Source organism: Lacerta agilis, chromosome 3, assembly GCF_009819535.1.
Source record: "Lacerta agilis isolate rLacAgi1 chromosome 3, rLacAgi1.pri, whole genome shotgun sequence".
Taxonomy (NCBI): Eukaryota; Metazoa; Chordata; class Lepidosauria; order Squamata; family Lacertidae; genus Lacerta; species Lacerta agilis.
Genome location: NC_046314.1, coordinates 55,544,595 through 55,560,337, shown reverse-complemented (window position 1 = coordinate 55,560,337; position 15,743 = coordinate 55,544,595). Strand labels below are relative to the sequence as shown.

At 40.7% G+C, this 15,743-nt stretch overlaps 1 protein-coding gene across 8 annotated transcripts in view; it reads right to left on the bottom strand.

The window, feature by feature from the left end:
* LAMA2 (laminin subunit alpha 2) overlaps nt 1–15,743 on the bottom strand; it is a 362,452-nt gene that overhangs the window by 176,855 nt on the left and 169,854 nt on the right. The window lies entirely within an intron of this gene.

Genomic DNA, 15,743 nt, shown 5'->3' with positions numbered 1-15,743 from the left:
CCTCTCCAATTCCCAGGTTCAAGGCTCAAACAGAGGGACTCCATGTCCAATCAGCCTGGAGGACTAGGCTGCAAATACTGAATGTGTCTTGCGAAGTATAACCTAAAACAGAGGGGATCTGTCCCCAGGAAGTAAAAGCAAATCCAATTAGGAAGAATGCCACAATCTTGTTCTCCTACAGGCATATCTTTCTGAATGCTGCCTTTTCCTTCGCATTTGTCCGAAGCCTCAAAACAATGTGAGGCAAATAACCTCAAGGCATATTTTGACCCTAGAATGAATTTTCTTTTTAGATTTTCTGTTAATGTTTTTAAAGATGCTGATCCCAGCATTCCAGAAAATAGCAGGCAAACTAGACTTTTCTTCTTCTTTTTTGGAATAGCATCAAAAGCAAATCACAAATGACAGTATTCAGAACAAATACAGAAGTTTGGAAGAATAAGGTAAGCCAGTCTATATATTCAGGTATAACAAAGAATCTCTCTCTCTCCTTCAGATCCCTCCTCCCCACATCTCTCATTCTCATCCATATTGTTGAAGAGAATTATGTGGATATTCTTTGAGGCTGATCATAGGGAATTATGTGCTGTCTTCCATCATCATTTGTTATACAGGAGTTTCTCCCCCTCCTTGCGCAAGTGTGTTTGAATGCATGAAGGCAATGTTATGCTTTCTAAAGAAACATAAATGAGGTTTGTAGAGAGCAGGTACACTTTCTTTGGACCACATTCTGTATGTTACAGATGCTTGATAAATAGTAACAGAAATCATATCAATAAGTTATATCAAGCTTTTAATTTTCTTAAATAAAAAACATGTTTGAGTTACTTTAGGCACCCACAGTGGACTCAGCTAGATTGGTAAAGAAAAAGTGTTTTACAGTGGATGCTCGGGTTGTGGACGTGATCTGTGCAGGAGGCATATTCGCAACCCACGGCGTTTGCAACCCACAGAGCCACTCCTGCGCACATGCAGGTCACGATTCAGCGCTTCTGTGCATGTGCGGGTCATGATTTGGCGCTTCTGTGCATGCATGAGTGGCGAAACCTGGAAGTAACCCATTCCGGTACTTCCAGGTTTGGAGTGAGCGCAACCCGAAAAAACATAACCCGCAGCGTTCGCAACATGAGGTATGACTGTATATGCGTTGTATATGTGATATAACACTGAGACACCAGATGGCGCTGTGGAGTCCTGTCTTTTCCAACTGGATTTCCCTGTATGAGTTCACAACGCGTTTAACTGAACCACTTCTTTGATGTGTCTAGATCTAGCCTGAGATTACACTTACCATTATTTAAAGTTTCCCTCCAATACAGCAGAAAACAAAAAACAACACCAACACCTGCAGTACGATTTCCTGAGCAGTAATTTCATTTCAATGGGGCTTCTGCAGAACATCCTGGTGGATTATGTCTCCCAACCATATATAGAAGGAATTATTTTTTGGGACACTCTTTAGAAATGTAACAAATACTAGTAGTGAATATATAACCCCCTGTGCTCTTTGCTCCTGGCACTTAAGTAGTAAAATTCAAATATCACAATGGATTTTTGGCTCTAATTTTTGACTTTCTAAAAAATATATATGTAATAATTGAAAAAGGCAATAAGAAATTATTGCGTTAAATTTGATGCATTCTGCACACATGCTTTCCATTAACTATAATACAAATAACTAGTTCCCTACTTCATCTCTCTAGTCTTATGGTTCTGACATTTCTTCAGTGATACACAGGGCCTGCTTCATCATGAAGCAATACTGTAGATTGCATAGGGTACCAAATTTGGGAGGGGAGAAGCATTTTCAACCCCTCACCCTCATTCAATGATCAACTCTTAAGTTTTTCACCACAAAATGAAACACCGACATACTAGTGTTGCATACAACTGAGGCCTGTGTGAAGGAAATAAAAATTCAAACATTGGTCATTGTGTATATGTTACTAGTTTTGACGCACACTCTTTAGTGGCAACTACAGGCTAGTATGTTTTCAGTATGGGTGGGCTGTTTTTTTAGTCTCCAGGAGCAGACATTAAGAAAATAACAGGGTCCGTGTCTAACCGCCCCCCCCCCCGCTTTGTGCCAGGTGTAAGGGAGGAACAAGAGAAAAAGCAAAATTATCTATGGAAATAAAGGAACTGATTTTGCACATCACTAGATTTGGTGGACGTGGGTGGTGCTGTGGTCTAAACCACTGAGCCTAGGGCTTGCTGATCGAAAGGTTGGTGGTTCGAATCCTGCGATGGGGTGAGCTCCCGTCGCTCGGTCCCTGCTCCTGCCAACCTAGCAGTTCAAAAGCACATCAAAGTGCAAGTAGATAAATATGTACCACTCCGGTGGGAAGGTAAACTGTGTTTCCATGTGCTGCTCTGGTTCGCCAGAAGTGGCTTAGTCATGCTGCCCACATGACCCGGAAGCTGTACGCCGGCTCCCTCAGCCAGTAAAGCGAGATGAGCGCCACAACCCCAGAGTCATCTGCGACTGGACCTAACGGTCCCTTTACCTTTACCTTTTAGATTTGGTTTAAGAATCCAGACTTTGTGATGGTTCTGTGAGATGCTAGGACAATAAATCTGAATAACAAAGCAAGATTGAATCCCAACGATTATGGGCATCTCAATCTATTTTTTCCTAACTAAAAGGTAAAGGTAAAGGACCCCTGACAATTAAGTCCAGTCGCAAACGACTCTGGTGTTGCGGTGCTCATCTCGCTTTAGTGGCCGAGGGAGCCGGTATACAGCTTCCAGGTCATGTGGCCGGCATGACAAAGCCACTTCTGGCGAACCAGAGCAGCACACGGAAACACCATTTACCTTCCCGCTGGAGCAGTACCTATTTATCTACTTGCACTTAGCTGTGCTTTCGAACTGCTAGGTTGGCAGGAGCTGGGACCAAGCAACAGGAGCTCACCCCATCGCGGGGATTCGAACCACCAACCTTTTGATCGGCAAGCCCAAGAGGCTCAGTGGTTTAGACCACAGCACCATGCGCATCCCCACCCCCACTAGTACCTTCTAATTCTGTTTTCTTTCCAACCTACCTTACATTGTTCAGTTTCATTTTGGCAATCAGGCATATTCTCCCTAACCATGGACAGGCCACAAAATAAGCAGTGTCAACATTTGTCTGCCCTCTTTGATACTGTTAGACCATACTGAGACAAAATGATTTGAAGATGGGCTTGGAGTTCTGAGTTGTCCTATTAAACTCCCCCCCCCCCCCAGTTTTATAAGCATTCATTGCAATATATCTTTAATGACTCAGCACTGGAAGTTTCAGGCAACCTTTAAAAAAAACGAATAATCAAGGAACTATAAACAAACATGTGTCTAATGTCACATATCTCAGTGCACAGTAGGCAGGAGAAATCCCCCACTCGAAATAGCAATCTTAGTGTTCAACAGCCTGCCAACCTAACGCAAGACTGACTGGCACCCGTGACAAAGTACTGAACGGAGAACAAGCCACCTTAACAGATGGGCAGTAAGTATGTTTGTGCCTCATGTGGGTTACAGGATGCACAGACGGAGTGTCTGAACATCTGTTTGCTTTAATTTACATGCTTATGTTTTAAGGAAATGCTCTGTCATTAATCCAGCCCAGGGTTGGATTACAGTTTTTTGAAATAACAAATACTAGCTGGGAAGTCATAAGGAGAATTTCATATGTGTCCGTTGCATTTTGGGAAAAGGGCAAAAAGAGAGATGCTGAAATGAATTCTAATGAAGCTCTTACCATGGAAACAAAGTATGTAGGTCTTATCATTTTAATATAAATTCTCAGTTACTATTATATATTTTAGTTCTGCTGAAGTTCTGTTTGTTAAGAAAGGAATGAGTTTAAAAAGAACTCGCTATCTTTGATAAGACCTTCGTCCAGAGTTTGCATTGGTATAACAGATAAAAGGAAAGTAGCATTTCCCTTTGCTCTGTTTGAATAAGTATATAGAACAAGGGCATTTATAAAATAAAAAAGTTTTGCTCTCTGTAAATATTCTCCATGTGGATGTGATATTCATTTTGTTGCACAGCAAATCCCATAACCATTCCTCAGTGTCAGCTTTAGACATTTTTGCACCTAAAGCAAATAGTGAAAAACCCCTCTCCCCCTGCAATGAACTGCAACATATCAAGCTGGGATAGTCATTTCCATTGGGTAGCTTTGAGAATTGCCCCAAAAATAAGTCTTCTGAAGCCAACATATGACTATAGTCTTATAAAGGATGGTTACTTAATCCAGTGCAAGCTGGATTTCGAAGGGGCAGTGGAACCAGAGACCAAATTGCGAACATGCGCTGGATTATGGAGAAAGCTAGAGAGTTCCAGAAAAACATCTACTTCTGCTTCATTGACTATGCAAAAGCATTTGACTGTGTTGACCACATCAAACTATGGCAAGTTCTTAAAGAAATGGGAGTGCCGGATCACCTCATTTGTCTCCTGAGAAATCTCTATGTGGGACAAGAAGCTACAGTTAGAACTGGATATGGAACAACTGATTAGTTCAAAATTTGGAAAGGAGTACAACAAGGCTGTATATTGTCTCCCGGCTTATTTAACTTATATGCAGAATTCATCATGCGAAAGGCTGGACTGGATGAATCCCAAGCTGGAATTAAGATTGCCGGAAGAAATATCAACAACCTCAGATATGCTGATGACACAACCTTGATGGCAGAAAGTGAGGAGGAATTAAAGAACCTTTTAATGAGGGTGTAAGAGGAGAGTGCAAAATATGGTCTGAAGCTCAACATCAAAAAAACTAAGATCATGGCCACTGGTCCCATCACCTCCTGGCAAATAGAAGGGGAAGAAATGGAGGCAGTGAGAGATTTGACTTTCTTGGGCCCCATGATCACTGCAAGATGGTGACAGCAGTCACAAAATTAAGAGACGCCTGCTTCTTGGGAGGAAAGCAATGACAAATCTAGACAGCATCTTAAAAAGCATAGACATCACCTTGCCGACAAAGGTCCGTATAGTTAAAGCTATGGTTTTCCCAGTAGTAATGTATGGAAGTGAGAGCCAGACCATAAAGAAGACTGATCGCCGAAGAATAGATGCTTTTGAATTATGGTGCTGGAGGAGACTCTTGAGAGTCCCATGGACTGCAAGAAGATCAAACCTATCCATTCTTAAAGAAATCAGCCCTGAGTGCTCACTGGAAGGACAGATCCTGAAGTTGAGGCTTCAGTACTTTGGCCACCTCATGAGAAGACTCCCTAGAAAAGACCCTGATGTTGGGAAAGATGGAGGACACAAGGAGAAGGGGACGACAGAGGATGAGATGGTTAGACAGTGTTCTCGAAGCTACTAACATGAGTTTGGCCAAACTGCAAGAGGCAGTGAAGGATAGGCGTGCCTGGCGTGCTCTGGTCCATGGGGTCACGAAGAGTCGGACACGACTGAACGACTGAACAACAACAACACTTAAGCTAGTAACCATGTACAGGCATGCACACAAATTATCTTTAAGAAAAAGCTGATGCCACCTGTTCCTCTTTTTAGAGAGTTACCCTTTATATTTTAGGGGAAAAAATCAATCTACATTCAGGTGAAATTGCTGTTTCGTAGATAAGGTAGCAAAACAATCCCAACAAAGCTAAAATAAATGTACCCCAAAATAGAAGATTAGCAAAACTACCAAATGTCTTTATTTTCCCATAGAAACATCATGTGCCTATAGCGTCACATAGGAATGCCATTTCTAGACACCAATTCCCCATTTTCCGATATAATATGTAATGGTCTCTGAAACTCGTTCTATAATTCTCCCAGGTGGAAATTATTTAAACACCATATATACACACACTGTATATTATGGGGGCAACGGGAAGGCCTGAATTAGCCCTTGGAAATCACCCAGTCTGGCAAAAAATAATGCTGACAGCTGTGACAGTGTTGCAGAATATGCCAGGTTTTCCCCATTGAAGGGTTATTAAAAATCTACTAAGTGCTTCATCAGAATTATAAATATTATCCAAACCTCTAGCTCATCCTGAAAGTAGAAAAATTGAAAAAGACAAGCTCACCAGCTGCTGAGTAGTTTTTTTTCCCCCAGTAGCAATTGCTTTGTTGTTACTAAACTATATAATTCAATAATTAGAAGTCAGTGAAATAGATCAGGGAGGTATATGGTTGCGGGGAAACACTAACTTTCTTTTTCATCTTCTTGTAATTGATAAGGGAAAACATTAAGGTGAACGTTGAACCTATTTTATTGTCCACAAAGATAGGGTTTAATTGGTTCATGCTACTGTCTCCTCAGCAGAAATCCAAATGGGCACAGCAAGTAGCCTTAGCATTGACCATTTAGCACTGTTGACTATCTTAAAATGGAAGCGGCTTCATAATCGGACTGAATAAAGGCTCACAGATTACTCATACTTGAGTAATTATTTTTTTAAACCATCAGAAGGGCAAACAGAAGGCTCAGACCTTTGCGGAAGCCTTGCCATCTGCCTTGAAAAGAATCCCTGATCACTAATGCTCTATGCCTGTGTGTGTGTGTGTGTGTGTGTGTGTGTGTGTGTGTAAAGAGAGAAAGAGAGAGTGGGGAAAATACCCTGCCAGAGCAACTTCACTTTTATAAAATACCATTCAAATATTCTGGGGGGTCAGCCCTAGAAAAGAAAGCAGATTCTGGTGCTGAACATGAGTGCCAGAACAAATTGAGTCAAAGATCAACCATCCTCTGCATATGGATGCAACTTGTTAACAAAAGTTTGAAATGTGCCAAGGATAAAACAGAGGGCACAGTGTTAACACTGATCATCATCACGAAAATGTTTGTAAACACTGAAGGTATGTCACAATCTTTTCTGCAGGGAGTGCAGGTGGGCTGCCAAACCAGTAGCTGAAACAACAGCTTGCTTCTGGTTTGCTTGAACAGTAAGAATGAACTGCCGTTCTGCCAGTTCAGATTTAACAGGAAGTTGTGCCTTATTTAAAACCAACAGAGGAAGCTTTCAAGCGTCTCCTCTCATGTGCAAAAGAGGAGCGAGCAGGGGCTGTTATGTGAGTGCAAAGTTCGCCATGGATTGTAGCACTGGGCCTTTGTGCATAATCCCCAAGCCACAGAGACTAATGTTCTTTATTCCAGGTTTTAGACTGACAGTCTGCAACTGCAGATCTGCAAGTTTCCCCCATCTCTCTCACACACCTAGCAGTAATAACACACAAAGGAAGGTGACAAAAGAAGTCACCGCTGTCTCTGCAATAAGAGTCTTATAAACTGACCTCAACTTTTTTCCTTGCCATTGGCTTCAACCCCAAGGTCCACACTTGTAAGATCAATACAAAGTTGTAACTTTCCAAGGGTCCCGCAGGAGAAGGGAAATGTTTAGTAGCAATCCTCAGGCAGTGAGCCAAGAAACTGAGTTTAAGACACTCCTAAGAGTTGGTATTTGAGGGATGAAATACTATGTATATTTTCAAAGACTTCAGGAAAAGAGTGTCTGTATTTCATCCGCCCCACACTAGGAGAGGAGCCATAACTCAGTGTTACAACACATACTTTGAATACAAAAGTCACAGCGTCTCCAGTTAAAAACTTGGGAAAGATCTTTGGAGAGCTGCCATTGGTCAGAGTAGAGGCTTTGCAACACCAATGGTCTAACTCAGTATGAGACAGTTTTATATTCTGTAGCCTCCAGTAAGCATTAAATATTTCTGGTGCAGGTGACCTGGAAATTAGCTGACCATTAGCTTTAGTCATTAGCTTCTGTGTACAAGCTGAATTACTATTCAATAGTCATATTGTACCTGCGTTAAATCCTAGCATACGGTGTCACTTAGAAACTATTATCTTCATTTTCATTTCCCAAAGCGTTAAAAGATGTACCACTGCTGTTTAACCAGAGAAAGCATGGGTCGCTAATGGTGAGGAAAGTGGCTTCTTGCTGCATACCCCACAGTTTGTAAGTAGGCTGAATTATTTAGAATGAAAGAGAATACATGAATGCAAACTAATAACAATAATTATTTTTGCAGGTAGCAAGGGGCTGATAGAACAGCAAAACCCATTTCATAAATTGACCTGACATAGAATATCCATTACTCTCTGTCGAAGTTACCTATTTTAAGGTTAAATGCATTTGAAAAAGAAAGCAGGAGAGAGGGAGGAAGGGAAGCAAAGAACATTAAACATGAAGCAGAAACACAGCAGGTTTGGTTCTTGGGACTTTTTGACATCCCAGTTATTTGTGCATAAAAAACAGATTATGTTTAAAGTAATGCCGCTGTAATATATGGTTATATTTCATCATCTCAAGCAAATTTCTTAACTGCCATCTATCAAAAGAGTAAGAAATAAAAGGAAAAGCATTAAAGGAGAAAATATATAAAACTTTATGAAAGTGACAGTTATCGTTCTTTCTGCAAGGAACTAATCATATTGATACTTCAATAACTTAAACGTGCTTCTTAATACCTTCCAGATCATCATGAACTTTCTCACTGAAGATCTGTAGCAGTTTCATTCACATTTTTAAGCAAAACAAAATTGAGTTTTGTCTATAGCTAACGTTATGGCTGTGCTGGTTAAAGTAGGGTTGAGGGTTGGGCTCTCAATTCTATGATAGTTAAAATGGGATCTAAGGGGACACATAAAGGATTTGTTGTCAAAGATCTAACTGAAAGCTTTGTATTCTTATTCCTTCATTGAGCTGTGGGCATTTCAAACTAATTTGCAGATAACCCTTTCTATCACTCACAAATGCAAAAACAGAATGTGATGGAACTAGCTTCAAAGTACTTTAGGACCTGCCATAATGCTTTTAGATTCATTTTGAAAGGGCACTGGTAGGGGGTGGGGAGGAATTTATTCAAGTATTTCTGCATTTTTAGAATAGTTATAATTGTATAGTTGAAGATTATTTAATGGTTTCATTTAGGTCACATAAGTGCTAAAAACCACATGGCCAGCATCACATTTAAACCTCCCCCAGATGTGCTGGCCTACAGATGTGCACTGTTGACACACCAGCAGTCCTCAGCTTAGGTAGCTGTGCAGGCGGCACATAGATGGGCTACTGCATGTAGCAAACACCTATTAAATGTAATACTGGCTACACTCAACTGAACTGCAGACAAGTGCTTTTTGGTGGGGCAGCATCAATCATGCAAGTGCATGATAGCGGCTAAATTGGGGCCCCACGTGCATTATACATTTAAAGCAGAATCATGCCACTTTAAACAAAGAACCCTCCAAAGAACCCTCCATGTTCCTTTGAATTACCAAAATACAAACAAGCACTCGTGAGCAGCAAAGACCAGGCTTTTAAATTATAAATCACAAATAAAAATACACTGAGGAGGATGTGATTAGCGTACTTTGTATTATGTCCAAACATTTTATTTCAATTTAATTTGTTCTTGTCAAACATCAATGCCCGCCTCTCAAAGTGTGAGTGTATATGTTGCACAAATGTATTCGAGTCAGACTTCGATGTCCTAATAAAAAAAATTCTTGCTATAAATTCAAATGTTTTGCTTTAGTCTCCTAACTCCTCAATATTTAGTAGCACCCTGTGGTACCTTATATTTAATGTAAATGGAATAGCTTGAAGCAATTATAAACTTTAGAGCTAAAATAGGATATGTGGCTAAAAGAGCTATATATTTCTGTAGAAGTGATTCTATGAAAACTATAGCACAACATATAAACACAGACTGCTGTTGTGGGGCAGTGACTTGCAGCACTAGCAGAGAGGCACATGAATACCCTGCTTCTTTATATTGAAACCTGCGCAGTAGCTCCCTTTGGCACTGTAACCCTTTCACACAACACAGACTAGCAGTAAAGGGTCAATGATGCCACCTGGACAGTACTTTGGGCAGAGGCCCAGGGCCCCAGTCAGCAGAAGACCTCGTTTTCACATTAGAGACGGTTGGGTCCAAATGGGCCCACATTTTGAAGTTCTGAGTAGCCTTACACTTACACTGAAATCTAAAATAACAGAACATCCCACTGGTTAACACAAGACTTGCTATCCTTGGTCTGATGGCTTAATCAATGTACATTCATGGAGGAAGCGATTGAGGAGCCACTTTGGCTTTTGTGTCCACAGAAACACCCATTATAACAACAACACCTAGAATGGAAGCGAGGCGGAACTTGGTTACAGGGCAAAATACACATACGTTAAATAAATAAATGAGATGAATGGACTTATTTCTTCAGTAGGGCCATTTCAAATAATTTTTTTAAATAAGTGTACTTAAAATGCTGTATAATGGTTACAACATTGCAATGGGATGGGATGCGGGTGGCGCTGTGGGTTAAACCACAGAGCCTAAGGCTTGCCAATCAGAAGGTCGGCGGTTCAAATCCCCGTGACAGGGTGAACTCCTGTTGCTTGGTCCCAGCTCCTGCCAACCTAGCAGTTCGAAAGCACATCAAAGTGCAAGTAGATGAACAGGTACCGCTCCAGCGGGAAGGTAAACAGAGTTTCTGTGTGCTGCTCTGGTTCGCCAGAAGCGACTTAGTCATGATGGCCACATGACCTGGAAGCTGTACGCCGGCTCCCTCGGCCAGTAAAGCGAGATGAGCGGCACAACCCCAGAGTCGTCCACGACTGGACCTAATGGTCAGGGTTCCCTTTACCTCTTTACTACATTGCAACACTGAACCCATAAAGAAATCATGTTAACCAAGTTGCACAATGAAGTGTTATAGCATTCATAACAGAGATGTTAGTTTATGTCCAATGCCTTGTTATTTTCTAAGTGCTTCAGGGATCTTTCCTGCTTTTAAAATATTTGAAGATACATATTTTTGATGAATACACAGTGCATTAGCTGCTGGGGCTGTACAGCGTGTGAGCACTCTGGTCTTACATTTCAATTCTAAACATTTATATAACAGTCAATAAGGCATGTATATATTCACTATGCGATTTCAATGGCAAAATGTTTGACACTGTTTAACATTATCAGGTTTCAAAACATGAACATAATTTCCATAGAGTGCTGTTAAATTATCAATTTTACTGGGACTACAACGTTATTCTCATTTGATTCCCTCCCTCCTCCCACAATAAACTACAGGAGCCATTTACGAACACAGCATTGTTTACCCTTTCCTAAGAAAACTGACTTCTTGCTCCCCTAAGTCAGGCTCCCAGGCATTTGCAAAAATTAGCTCAAAGTTCAAAGCAGGGCATGAAAACAGAGACAATCTATCATGTCGTATAAGGCACTGCTCTTCTCACACTCTTGTGGGTGGTACACATATTTATGCAGCTTTAGATAATTTTAATTTGCGTCAAATTGTTTTCTTTGAAAATGATCTAGACAAATCCTTTTTCCTTTTTATATAAAAAAGAAGTGTTCTTTTATGTGTCTGCATGCCTCACAAACACGTCACTTCATTGCTTTGGGATAGCTTTCTATTTAAGTAGAATGTGGATAGCATTAAATTTTATTGCTGGCCAAAATGGTGAATTTAACCCTGAAACCTAAACATATACAATGTATACATATATACAAGTTGGAGAATCACAGGATTTTAATACTGAAAGACATCTTAAGACAAAATAATAATAATAATAATGACGATGATGCATTTTGGTCCGATAGTAAAAATGTTGTTCACAACATTACACTGCCAAGCTAAGGCTGAAATCCTATTTTCACTTCGCTGGGAAGTAAATGGAACTTACTTCTGAGCAGACATGTGCAGCAAGTACTACAATGTTAATCACAGCCAAAATCCCTATTCCTGAGACCCATCTGCTCTTCCAATCAATATACAGTGTTCTTACATGAGAAAGGTTCTCCAATTATTTCAGCTATGTGGTGTGCGCGGTATTCAAGACTGAAGTGAATTGGAAAGCTGTAGTTGGTAGGGAAACTCTGTATCACCATCAAAGAATCACTGCAAACCCTTCAAGCACTAAGGATTGCTAGATAAGTGTGAATATCCCAGTTCTTGGGTCAACAATAATATTTACTGCAAGTCTGAAAGTCAATATAAGATGGCTAATTAGCAAAAGAACAGCACTTTAAGTACTGTATGTTATTGTTTGTGACCTACTGGCATTAGCAAAGAGATTAAGCTGTGAATATATCTGGCTACAAATCATCCTCTATGCCAGAGGTCACCAACCCAGTGCTCACGGCTGCCATGATGCCCACAAAGGCTCTTATTGGCATTTCTGTGGCATCTGCCAATCTAGTTGCCTCTTCTTACATTGCCCCAGGAAGAGGTTTCATTGATGTATCATGGGGGGGGGGGGGCGGGAGGTGGAAGAAAAAGTGATGGAGATTACTTCATTGGTCTGATCGTGTGCCTCTAGCCACATGGTCATCCCTGCAGAGGAGGGCTTTTTATTTATTTCTTTGAAGAGTGGGAGTGGGGGGGGGAAGAACAGCAGGGATAATCCCTTTTGCGGGATCATTTGCCGGCCACCCACAGGAAACTGACAGCAGGCAACTTGCTCAGCCCTCTTATTTTGTTTGATGTTTGGTGGAGTGTTGTGGATGGACCCACTCACTTGTGGAGTGTGTATGAGCAGCAAGTGGAGAGTGGTTCTTGGACACATTCTCTATAATATGTTCATGGGCATCTTGTGTGACAATGAAGAGGAAATCACGGGTACTTCAGAAAAATGGATAAAGAGCTAAGAAAGGTCTGGACAAAAGTGGTAAAGAAGATCAGAAAAGTCAAATTCTGAAAGCATGATCAAGATATACACAGTCAGTCAATTAGGTATGCAGTCTAGGAGTGTTATTGTACTCTTCAGCCTCAGTGGCATGTGGGACCTTCTACCTCCTGATGTTGATGCACTGACTGCAACCCCCCCCCTCCGGGACCAAGATAGGGTAGCCATGTGTACCCATGCATGTCTAACTCCTGCCAACCTAGCAGTTTGAAAGCATATCAAAGTGCAAGTAGATGAACAGGTACCGCTCTGGCGCGAAGGTAAACGGCATTTCCATGCGCTGCTCTGGTTCGCCAGAAGCGGCTTAGTCATGCTGGCCACATGACCCGGAAGCTATACACTGGCTCCCTTGGCCAGTAAAGCGAGATGAGTGCTGCAACCCCAGAGTCGTCCGCGACTGGACCTAAGGGTCAGGGCTCCCTTTACCTTACTGCAAAATTATTTTGAGTGCTTTTGAAGTTAAACTACCTTTGAAACTGCAGCAATACAGAACACTGCAGTAGAAACAATTCCAGTGGCTCCCAGGAAGTTTATGAATTCAATTCAAAGCACTAAAACCTTTAAAGTCCTACATTGACTTAGGACACAGATATTTGTTGGGCTGACTTTCCCTGCAGTCATCTGCCCATTTGCTGTGATCATAGTCTGAAGCCTGTCACTGGTTTTAAGTGCAGCAGGTGGCAACCAGATGCAAAGACTTTTCTGAGGGGCTTCTTAGCTTCCAAAGTGCCCTCCTGAAGAAGGCCTACCTAGAAACCTCATTGCTATGATTGGAGTGTAAGTGATATGAATCAGTAACCATGCTGATCACCTAATGCTGTCTTTCCTTTCTTTCAATTACTACATATTAAAGGCAATTTCTCAAACACAACCTCATGCTTTCACAAAGAAATTGGCTGGTCCCTTTCAGTCATTTGGGCCATGGCATGACTAGAACAAATTAAAGCTCTAGCATCTCCAAGCTGCAGGGGCTAGAAATGCTGAAACAGCATGCCAAATGTTCCCAAATTAAAAATTTCTGTATGTTCCTCTGTATTCCCTACTGTACATTCATTGTAAACCAGGCTTGAGCAACTCAGGTTGCACTGAGATGAACACATCAGCCATGTTCTGTGGTCTGCTGGATGCTTGTTAGTTGCTTGTCTTTTGCTGTGCAAGACGTTTGGTGGGTTATAGGCTTTTGCTCAAAGAAGGTAGTAGCTTTAATTAAGAGGTGATGGAGGAGGATATATTTTCTAGAAAGGAGAAGGGTCTTGCTGACATTGGATTAACAACTCTGATGCTACACACACTCACAAAACAGGAGATTCTCTTATACAGAATTATTAAAACACACAATGTCAGGTAGCATTTGATATGGCTGAATGAGTTTCATTCCTGAATGAGTATCTACAAACTTGTCACTTACTTTTTAAGTGAAATGGTGAACAACCTTTTGAGGATCACAGTTTGATTCATGGGTATCAGCATCTTTTTCAGAATGTTTTAAAGGAGGACAAGTAAATTGTCAGAAGCTACTTACTCCACTGTAGTTAAAGAGGCTACTTTAAAGTAGATAGTGTATGGATTGCAATGGATGTGTTATAATGCCAGAATCCACAGTCATATATCTACATGGCATAGAAGTCTTAACAGTAGCTTTTCATTTCTAATTTACGAGTTTCTACAGTTCTATTAATTATATGGTTACCAGGCAATGCAGAATTTGTGTAGATTTGTTTTCTTTGAGACTGGTGGAATTTATCTTCTGAAATGATTAATAGGGTTTGACACTGCTCAAAGCTCAGTTAGACACAATCTTGCTTATAGTAGGAAAGTTAGAAATGTTAGCATAGAAATTTCTCTGGTTATTTGAAAGACAATTACTACCAGGCTAGCTGATAGAAAGGTCTAATCATGAAAAGATAGATAACCTGACACACACACACACACACACACACACACTTTTTGTTTTGCTTACAAAGGGTAACTCAATAACTTTTGCTTGGTATTCATTTAGGTTGAGATTATGAAACCATATTATACAAGATGACAGTTTATGCTCACTGTCCCATTTCCCATGTATATTGTGTGGGTGTGGGTATGGGTGTGGGTGCATGTGTGTGTACTTGTGTTTTTTAAAAGGAGTCAGACATAGAATAAATTCATTTTTAGCATTCGGAGTTTCCCCTCTTTTTTCCTTACTTTTGTTTGGATCCACCTAAAAGCAAGCAATCTTTTTGAAACATAATTTGGATTACAGGTAGGATTGGGGCAGAAATTTGTTTAGTTCACATTCTAATGCAAACCTATCCATTTGCACTTCCAAACCACTATGTGATCTGAAACAGCTATCATTCAAAATTTGTATTTTTATAGCTTCTGCTTCTTATGTCAATTAACTGCAGCATAATATTATGCATGAACCTTAAATCGTGGTTAATCTTAACTATAGTTTCTTGAAAAAAGCTAGTTTCAGAACCCGTGGTTTGAAGTTGGCTTGTTTCAATCAAACCATAGTTAAGATTAATCACAGTGTGGTGGGTTTCGGTAGCAGAACAAACTGCAGCTTCCACACTCTTTGTGTCCATCCTGGAAGAAGAAAAGGGAGCCCGCAAGTGTAGGGCCAACCTAGGATCACTCTTGTAAACCATGGTTTAAATACTGTCTACAAACATCCATTACAGTCAGAGATTTCATAAGTATCACATGAAATGGCACTACCAATGGCCTGCCTGAAAAAAATTGTTCCCTCTTTCTCTTTCAGTATTCTGCATAGGTGACTATGCATTGATCACATTTAGCCTGAAGTGATTTGAACATTTTGAGCCAATCAGGCAAAAATGGACCCTGAAAGTGTTAAAAGCAGTAGCAGACATTTCTCTTGTCTGCTTCATATCTTTCCCTATAATTCCACATGAATGAAGAAAAAGTGAAGAAATCACAAATTACCAACCATATCAAAAATAAGACTTTTATCTTGGAATCAATAAGCTAAGCTTTAAAGTGACTAGGGCAACTGTTTCCAGACTTGCACAAGCAGACACAAATTCGTGCTATAATTGTAAACATGCTGAATGAAGATAATATCCTGCC